Source organism: Cygnus olor, chromosome 1 (assembly GCF_009769625.2).
Source record: "Cygnus olor isolate bCygOlo1 chromosome 1, bCygOlo1.pri.v2, whole genome shotgun sequence".
NCBI classification, from domain to species: Eukaryota; Metazoa; Chordata; class Aves; order Anseriformes; family Anatidae; genus Cygnus; species Cygnus olor.
This window is the reverse complement of record NC_049169.1, coordinates 82,697,078-82,707,373: the sequence shown is the minus strand read 5'-3', so window position 1 is coordinate 82,707,373 and position 10,296 is coordinate 82,697,078. Positions and strand designations below refer to the sequence as shown.

The following is a 10,296-nucleotide window of genomic DNA, read 5'->3' as shown; positions in this document are numbered from 1 at the left end:
GAGGTAAAGAACATAAATCAAATACTGCTTTATACATTGTCAGAATAGTCGATGAAACTGAAGGACAATACATTTCACATTGGAAAAAAAGATCCATTTTGCAAAACATTTTATTACTCTTTCAGATTTGCTGCTGTGAGAGAAAGTTAATTACAGCTTAGTGAGATTCACAAGAAGCAAACATTTGCATGGATATAGAAAATATCTATGGTAGAGATGATTGAAAGTGGACAAATTTATCTAAGAAGATAGTGACTAACTGGAAGCCTTTTATAAGTCGTTTTACCATTCTAGTCTAGCTGTTGTCCACCACAAGATTATTTGAACCTGTTTTTTTCCCCCTGAAAAGTGAACTACAAACTATTTTTACCACCTGAAAAAAATTAACTACCATTTTTTGAAATCCAATTTTAGGATTTAGGATTTTTGAAACCCTATTTTATGAAGCGACACGAGTTGTGTCATAGAAAATTCAGTATATAGCAAGAAGAGTTAAATTTGCATGTAAGTTAGCAATTTGCATGTATTGGTATATATATAAAGTATTTGTATATGCCTAGATAAAAATCATGTCATTTGCCTGTATCAGGGCACTTTATGTAATTTCCTTTTGAATTTCTCATGCTGAATTCTGTGGAACTGTGACTCAAAATATTGAATGTCTGTGGATTTTTCAGTGTTTACTTTTTAACTGTCCAAGTTTGGTGGCAATCTTGGTGTTGTCTTTAATGTATGCAGAGGTGTAGCTGAGCGTGGCAGCTTTAAATAGTGCCTTTTATCTGAAACAAACTTTTGCCTTTTAGCAAGCTTAAGCTGACACATGGTAAGGCTTTGTAAAGCTAACTCTTAGAGAAACTGAGTAGCTGGAATAGGGCATTATTTTTCATTCAATCAGCCTTTGTCTCAGTGAGTATATATGTAAATAAGACTCGAAGTGCAATCAAAAAGTTTTTTTTTAACTTATTGAGTCTGTCAGCAAGCCATAAAATACCCCCAAAACACAAACCCACAAATAAATAAATAAATAAACAGCCTTTGCACATCCTCCCTTCAACCCACTCCAATGGCAGGAGAGTTGCTTTCCTTTTGTCTTCCTCCAGAGAGTAAGTTCATCCGTCACTTGCAAAACAGTCTGTAGAAATTTTGATACCCAGAGGTTCTGAGGCTATTTTATACCTCATCTGAAAGATACTGCTGGAACAAAAAAAATACTACTGTGTCTTCCTGAGAAGCCTGCTGCCTAATAAAGAGCTAATCCCACTGCTGTAGGGCATTCTTTGGTTTCTCAGAAGACAACTCAAATTCCATGTAGTTATTGAAATCTCATGAGAGGATAGAGCAAAGCAAAATTACAAGGTCATTCCTGTTATTGTGCTAAAATTCAAAACATTCAGTTTGTGGTAGAGAGTGAAAAGACCAGGCATGCAAAAAAGCTGTAGCCTACCACTGTATTTGTAGGTTTTCCCTACCAGAGGTAATTCTTCTCTCTGAGGACTCAACCATGAACTAGCCATAAAGAGGTACCATCCATGAACTGTAAATAATATTATTTTATTTTGGAGACATTCTTGGGTAAAACAGGTGGAATTAATTATGCCTTCCAGATGCATGACTTACTATTGTACTAATTTCCTTGCTTTCTAAGCAGAAAGACAATTTGCTTTAAATGAGAAAAGCAAATAAAGGAACGAAGACAATGGTGACTAAGAAAAAATATCTTTCATTTTTATGTGTTTATGGAGTTAGAACAAAAACTTAAATTTCTTCCAAAGGTTTCTTCCTCTCTAAAACTGGGATTAAATCATTGCAGCCTTTTCCAAGATCACAATCTTTGCATTAACAAACATTTGAAAACCGTTTCGGGAAACAGCTCTGCATTTATCAGCCCCTCTGAGCCATGAGTGAAATGATCCAGATTTTAATGGGAATCCACTGAAATTAATAAACTTCTCAAACTTAGATCATGAGTGTGCTGAACACATGCAGTCTTCTTTGAGATGGTGAAGTCTCCTTTCACACTGACAAAGACACTGACAGGTATTTTCTTTAGAACAGAGTAAACAGGACTGGGCAGGAAGCCTGAAAGGCTCATTTAATGTTTTTGCTCTCTTCCTTTGCTCAGAAAAACAAATGACAGTAGCAATAACTTTATGAGGCTCTACCTTCAAGTCAAAAGTGAACATCTACTTCTGCAATCCCAAGGACATATATGGCTAAAATCGTATTTTAGAACACAAAGTTTGATTTTTAGTTGCTCTCTAGTTTGTTATGATGGTGTAAGGTCTAAGATTAGAGCGTGAAGGCTTTAGTGTATGCAAAAGTCAAAACTACAGGCGTGTAGCGTGTTGGCGCTGCAGCTGTTGAACAATGCTCTGTTTTGGCCCTTCATACAGAATGATAAAGAGAAAGTCTGTGTAGTTATGATGAACAAATAGAGGTCAATGGTCTTCAAACAGCACAGTTCAGCTGACACGGAGTGTAGAGATGGAAGACAGGCAGCATCACTTTTGTGTACATGGCTATATGGCAGTATTGGCCTGTATTTGAATTTTCACAATTTTGTGGAATTCCTATGGATTTTATTATTTAGATCTTGTATAGAGTTTGATTTCGGACTTTCAACCCAAGGACACAAGAATTTTATGGCAGTATTAACAGAACAAAAAGCAGCTTTGTTCTGTCTAATTTCATTTTTCAAGTGTTCTAAGCCTAAAAGAGTACAGTGTATGCTGAGCATGGGATCTGAAAGAAGGAAAATAGAAGGTAAGTAGAAAAATAAAATAGAAGGCCTGACAAAAGTGATTGAATAATCCTTTTTGGTTTTGGGGCATTTTTTGAAATGTTCAGGTTTCTATTCCTTTTGAACTACTGTTAAGTTACTGTAAAAAGGGCCAAATTCAAAGACTGGATTTGATGGATAGATTGTTGTCTACAATGAGATACCTCAGATTGGATTCTAATTCTGGTATTGTGCAGGCAAGCTAGTCACAAAATAAAACTTGTTATACATAGTGGAAATTAGGTTCTCTGTGCTGAAATTCCTTTCTGACTTTGTCCAAGGACATCCTTTCACATCTGCAAGGTTTGCAAAAAAAAAAAAACCACCCAAAAACTAATTTTAAAAAAATCTATGCATACACAATATCAGCCCTTCTGATCTAGTAATGGAATAAGTAGCCATATAGCTCCAATTCTAACGAAATCTATTTTTTTCTGGACTCCCAGAATATGTTAGTAAAACACATTCACCACTCAGCTTTCAAAGGCTATTCCATAAGCAGAGAAATGTGTACTTTGTTAGAGCCCTTGACTATAATCCTAAACACAAGTGGGTTAAACAATTTTTTTTTCAATTTTGTTCTGGCTTCTGAAGCCAATTGCATATTCTATAATTGAAAAGCTAGTTCCATTTTTATAGGCTTAATGAAAAGCATTTTTTCAGTGTGTATTAAAGAATAATGTGTTTTTTCCTTAAGTCTGCTTAGATTAGTTGTAGGAAGCACATTCCTTGGTAAGGCAATGTGCTGTCAACTTAGCCATGAAAGTTGACTTTGGACTAAAGGATATAGACTAGGCTAGACTAGAGCAGAATACTTCAGCTGGAAAGGACCTAGAAAGATACTGTCCAACTGCCTGACCACTTCGGGGCTAACCGAGAGTTAAAGCACATTAATGAGGGCGGTGTCCAAATGCCTCTTGAACACTGACAGGCATGGGGCAACAACCACCTGGCTAGGAAGGCTGTTCCAGTGTTTGACCACCCTTATGATAAAGAAATTTTTCCCAGTGCCCAGTCCGAACCTCCCCAGGCTCAGCTTTGTGCTGTTTCCTTGCATCTTGTCATCGGTTCCCAGTGAGCAGAGATCAGCACCTCCCTCTCCCTTTCCCTTTCTCGGGAGATTGTATCTCTGGAACTTTTCTGTCTTTACCCCTGAGTGCCAGGCACAAAAGTGGGGAAACCACACCAGCAAAGGCTTTCTTAATAGGAGGGATTTTTGGTACATAGAGCTGGGGAGGATAAGGGAGAATGTTTTCTGAACCACCACAAGTAAAACCATTCTCAGCTCCCTGGACACTGGGTTCAGATAACTCACAGTCAGATGAGGCAAAAAAGGCAGATCTACATAGCTGGGCACATACAGATCTGTATGGCAAATGGCGTAACAAATGAAATGGACTGAATTTATTGTGACCAAGTTCTAAATGTGCTCCAGAATCATTGGCTTTTCCTTCTGCATTTGATCCTGAATAAAGTTCTACAGTTCGTCAATGTTTAAAATAAAATATTTTCTACAAACTCCTTTTGCAAATTTATAATGGGAACAGAAAAGTGTTTAATGTTGCCTTCTCAGTAATTTTTACTCTGATTAATGACTGTCTATCAGATCCAAGAAGAACAGTTGTAACTTGTGTTACATGCTTCAGACTTTACTGCTTTATTGTGATAACTTTGAAAACTTAACTAAAAAAGGCCATTTCTGTAGAGCAGAGATACAAGGTGAAATCAATCTTTCTGCTGATGAAAGGAGTTGTATGCCACACAGTTTGCACTTTAAATTATTTACAGTGTTAAGGCTTCCTTGCCAGCAGACGTAATTGATTTGAGAGTTGGTTCACTAAAGACTAGCAACATGCTATGTAAAATTTGTGATGTATTCTCTGCTAGCAGTTCACCATGCTTCTGGGCTAAAGAAATTGCTTAGAATTGCATTAATTCATAAGGTGTTCTAGGCAGAGTCATTGTGACAAGAAGCACTGCAGATATAAAATGGTCACTAGTTTTCCGTGCAATACTGGAAATGGGGATTCAGTCTTCTTAGCAGATTTCATGCTCCCAACCTTCCTTCAAACCACAGGCAAAATGTATCATCAGTGTATCTCCCGGAGCTAGAAAGAAAATGTCAGGCAATCATCAAATGAAACAGAACGAAGCAGCAAATTTCTTTCTGGCTTGTCCCCTCAGTCTAGACAACTCAGCATGCAATAAGTCTTAACTCATTTAAATGATTTCCTGTCTGCAAAATCATTTGCCACTTTTTTTTTTTTTTTTCCTGATATCTCAGTAGGCTAGATGAAAAAAGACATGCTAGTGCTTGGAAATCTAAAATGCAGAATGAGTTAGTTCTTCGGTCAAAAGAACGTGCTAAAGCCCAGCTGAACACCCCAGCCTTTTGCTACTAGATGGTTGCCTGTAAGGTATCAGAACCAAATGGAGCAGAAGCAGAGCCCAGACTGCTGCTGTCATTACATCTACAATATCAATCCCTACCCATCTTGCCATCCAAGAAGGCCATTCACATATATATTCTGTGACTTTCGAGGAACTCATGTGTAATCCATTGTTCATGTTTCCTTGCCTCTGCTCTTGGAGCTTCTGAAATGTAGCTGAATATATTTTTTAGCCAAGAGAAAATCAGGTGAAAATAGTAGAAATTTAGCTTCATATCTTCTGACTGCATGCTCATCAGCTGAACCATGCCTTTTGAAGACCTCTGATCTCTGTGCAGAAAAAAAATCCTTTTATCATTCTTTATAGTGAGGCTTTTCACCAGGTATTCATTCGTTGAGCATAGGCTGAGTCTATCAGTATTGGCCAACATGAAGAAGACAACAAATTACCACTAAAAGAACTATTCATGATTAGTCTGCAATAAATGTCATACAGTTAGGGAAACAGAAGAGTGAGGACATCCAATGCAGCAGGTCAGGCCTATGCATGGGTGTGAGGCTTAATGAGAGATAGTGAAGCACGTCATGTCTGAATGGAGACTTCATATAAATAGTTTACTTACTTGTCCATTCTGCCTCATTAAATCTTCCTTCTTGTCTTTCCCTTGTGACAGTTTTATTACTTTCTACATTTTATTGTTTTTACTTGTCAGGCTTTATAATTCTCTTTCATTATTTTGACTGAAGCAAAACACTTTTTTTTTTTTTCTTTAGCAATCTGCAAATAACAGGGTTACTAATGTGACCATCAGACTTTTAGGTTTCTGCTTGTTCTAAGCAGGATAAATTAGCAGTGATCTTAAGAAGACAAAATTGTAGCCACTTTTAATAAACTGAAAGTAGAAAGTAGCAAATGAAAATGAATGGGTGGCTAATAAGTCCTGTCCTTAGGTCTTACAGTGTCATCTTGGCATATTGAGCTGTTGAAGGTCTCCTGTAGGCACAAATCACTAAGCTTCAGCAGAAAATATAATTTCACAGATCATAGGATAATGTAAAGTGTCTGTATCTGAGTATCTCTTTCTTGTACACACTACTATGCCCATCCACATACATACATACTCAAGTTGCAAGCAAAAATTGGGAAGAAACGCTGTCAGAATTAATTACAAGTGTCATCTCCATGTTTACTTTTCTAATTTTTTAATGATGCACTGATATCATGAAAGATACTTTAGTCATCAATACGTGATTATCAGAAGCAAACCAAGGATTTTAATTAACAAAAAAAAAAGTTTTATTAGTTTTAAGGAAACTGACCTCTGACCTGGGTGTATTTCTTGTCTTCATCTCTGCACCTTCAGGAGAGAATTAACTTTAAGGTGCCTTTTACTGTAGGTTATACTAGGGTTAAAAAAAGGGGGGGGTGGGGGGGGAACAAACAAACAAACAAAAGAACAAAAAAACCCCACAAAACTCTTAAACTCTAATCTTGTTCTCTCTGCTAAAATGACAAAATTCAGCTCTAGGCACCTCTACCACCCTTTCCCCCAAGTTGCTCTGAAACCACTGGAGTTGGTCCAGGGAGTGTGAAGCCTAAGTGTAATCAATATTAGGACTACAATGATGCAGGTCTATTTCAGGCACCTTCATTTTAATTTTATTCCATATCTTTTATCAGTAACACTTCTCTCACTTACCAAAGAACAAAATCTGGATTAAAAGTACTAATTTTAAATCCAGGTTCATTTCTCATTTAGTGGTTGAACAAGCAATTTTAACTGAGATGATGATGGCAAGGGGACAGGCAAGAGCAATAGGGAATGGGATCTGCTTCAACTGCTACTGTTAAGATTCAGTGATCGTTTAAGATCACCAAAATGATTTGCATGAAAGGTGTCACTTGAAAAGTGGAGAATAAAAATAGAAGTAGGAATCGATAAATTAGTGTTGTTCAGGATAGGATTCAGTGAGATACAGGGTGACAATTTTTCATCTCCTTGCTGCTAAAAGAGAGGGTCCTGGTTAGGCCACCATTTATCCCAACTATTCACATGTGATGCTTACTTTGTACTGGTTCTTATTCTCACAGGGCCTATCTATGAGCTAATTTAGTTAGCACGTTGAATAATTTACTTAGAGACGTAACTGGATAGATTTCTGTCTGATTAGGGAGTTAAACAAGCTCCTAGGAAAGACCTGTGGGTGCCAGCGATGGAGCAAGGCAGACGTGTGTGTTGCAGCTCTTCAGTAATTCAGCTGCTGTAGCAAACTGACAGCATACAGCACAGCTGGAAAGGAGAGACTGCATAAATGAAATGCATTAGTTAACTTGCACCAAATTTCCTGTTGCCTTGGAAATGGGTTCTGGCTCCTTCCATACAGAGATGGCAACACTAGCATTTCAAGGAAAAGGTGTGGTTGTACTATAAACAGCTGTGGACTGGTGGGGAGAAGGGAAAGGTCTCTCAGATTTTAGCAGACGTTTTCTCTTCTGTTTTGTCTCTATCTGGAGGCGGAATAGTTTTCTGTAGATCAAGCATAATGTAATATTGCTTGCTATAAGGTAATGTTCTTATGCGTGCTGCAAGTGTAATAGAGGAGAAGTGTTCTCGTAACGAGTTCTGTTGTGCTTACCAAAGAACACAGGCACAAAACACCACTGAGAATTGAAGGAAAGGGGCTGTTTTTTTTTCAAAAAAGGAGTAGAAAAATGGTTAAGAGAAACAAGGGAATGGATGTACAGTGAAGAAAAGGGCGATAGAAATTTAGTGCTAGTTGTGAAACACATCACCAATGTTAACTCAGGGAAAGGAGGGATATGGATGCAAAAGCCTAAATTCTAAATTACCTCTGAAAAAAAGTATAAATGAGAGAGAGAGAATAGAAAAAGCACCGCATATAACTATATTTAGCTTTCATTTGCATGATTTCTGTTTGCCTTTGTCCCAGACTTTAGATGTTATCACATCTCCTTTCATGAATTGTTCATATCTAGAGGACTGGAACTCCATAATTTTTTACAATGAACGTGTTAGCCATATTGCTGCCAGTTGTTACTGCTGGAAAAAGAATCATTAGGAAAAGTCTTTTTTAATAAACATTACAGCAGGTATCAATTTATTTATTTATGTATTTATTTTCATTTGTGGGGCAATCATTCCTCAGCAGATTTCAGCAGGAAGGCCACCCTACAAAGTCCTTGGCAGTTCTCCATTCTGCCAAGCTGCATTTCCCTTATCACAAGGAGCCTACCCATTCTACCTGTACAAAAAACTGTTGAACTGCAGCATGAGCAAGATCACTGAAATGATCTGAATGAAAAGTACCTCTTAAGTGCAGCAAAAAAAAAGAAGTAGGAATTATTTTTACATCAGTGCTGTTCAGCAGTCAGATTCATAGTTTGGTGCAGCAAGCCACTGGGGCAGGTCTCCATTTTGGGGAACAACTGTCTGCCTCTCAGCTTGCAATGCCAGGTGGGGTTTTGAGCTTCTTTGGGGAGAACCATGATGAATACAGGGAAAAGAGAAGACCTTATGTTAAAGAATAATTCCAAGGGAATTTTATGTTCCAGGATGGAACCTTCTCCGTAAACCTGAAGTTGGTGTCTGCAGACTGTTTGCACTCTACTTCCAATATATATGAAATGAGAAAAGAAAAAAAGGAAATTTAGAGATGACAAATGTAGTATTTGATTCCTGGATACACGTTTTTCCTTATAGGTTTCATGAGTGCCATTGGGAGGCAGCTGGGAGGGGAAAGCACGAAGCTTAGGGAACCTCCTTCCCTGTGGTGAGCAGGAGGCAGCATGGAGCCTGCACAGCCCAACCTCCTGTGGCCCGGGGGAGCTCTGAGAAAGAAATTGCCCTTTCAGTGGATCACTCTCCTGACTGCTGAAGACTTTTGCACATTTACTAATACATATTTTTTACTGATGCCTACCTTTTCCCCAGAAGATAGGTGTTAGACCTGTCATTATGAGCCTTATGTCACCCCACTAGAATATGGTGAATATTTTTCCCTCACTTTTTTCTCTGTTAAGGCAAGCATTTTCTCAGAAATTTTATTTGAGCTGCTAAAATTTTCTGAATGTGTGAGGGTGTTCAGCTTCATAGAGGTTAAGGATAGAAAAGAGCAGGAGATGATCTGGGCTCCTTTACTCTTACTCTTGTGTGTTACAGGCCACTGAATGTCAGCTTTGTCTGAAATCCAGTTGTGGATGTTTTATTAAAACATACGGTTCAGGAAGATCTGTCTGATTTTGAACCTATTGAAAGATGAAGAATCCAGACCTTTCCCTGGTTAGTTACTGTCATTGTTATATATTTTAGCTCGTTAATATCCATTAATTGTGTCTCTGTTCATGCCTGTGTGTAGATAATTATACAATAACGTTATAATTATTTTTTGTTATGTGTTATACAGACTGAGTTCCTCTGGTCACTGACTAAATAGGCTTTTTTTCTCTGGCTCTGAATTGTTCTAAAGTTTGTTCCTCAATAGTCTCTATTTACGGGGCTCAAAGATTGGCATGTAGTGTTACAGCACTGGTCTTACTGATGCCAAAGACTGAGGTAAAATCATTCCCCCATCCCTCTCATTACTTGGTTTTGTATATCCATCTATCTCAGAATTCCACTGGGAATTCTTGTTAGTTACTGCCTAACCGTCACAGCCCTTAAATCCTTTCCAGGGTAGTTGTTTTTGTAGGATAGCATCTCTCTCTGTATGAAGCTACATCCTATAGACCTGCCAGATCCTCCTAATTATTTCCAATACACTTTTGTTATAGACAGCTTTTGGTTATTAATCATGTACCTCCAGATTACCAAAGGAAGAAAAATATATAAGACCCAGAAATCTCGATTAAAATTGTGGGGAGGTGAAGGAGGCATTTCTCGATTTGATTTCCCCATTTAAAGGTTTTTTACATGGTCTGTCATACAATTCTTAATTCTTTAACATGGACCTAATGCTGTTTTAGTGCTGCTAAATGGAGCATCAAGTGACCTTGAGATAATGTTTTTCATGACATGCAGGCTTCCAGAAAATCAGAGGCATTTCTAAACTTTCTGTGGAGGCCTCACAAAAACAGTGAAAGGAGGGGTGATTAAACAAACAGAAGGA

The 10,296-nt window shown here is 37.9% G+C and overlaps 1 long non-coding RNA gene across 1 annotated transcript in view; it reads right to left on the bottom strand.

Moving 5' to 3' along the window:
* Positions 1-193: 193 nt before the first annotated feature.
* The window catches only part of LOC121074406, a 30,723-nt gene continuing 20,620 nt past the window's right edge, over positions 194-10,296 (bottom strand). The window contains exons 3-5 of the long non-coding RNA XR_005822310.1: positions 6,490-6,527; positions 5,270-6,163; positions 194-4,887 (exon numbers count right to left, since the gene is read on the bottom strand). This is a non-coding gene — a long non-coding RNA (uncharacterized LOC121074406). The remainder of the gene's footprint in view (positions 4,888-5,269; positions 6,164-6,489; positions 6,528-10,296) is intronic.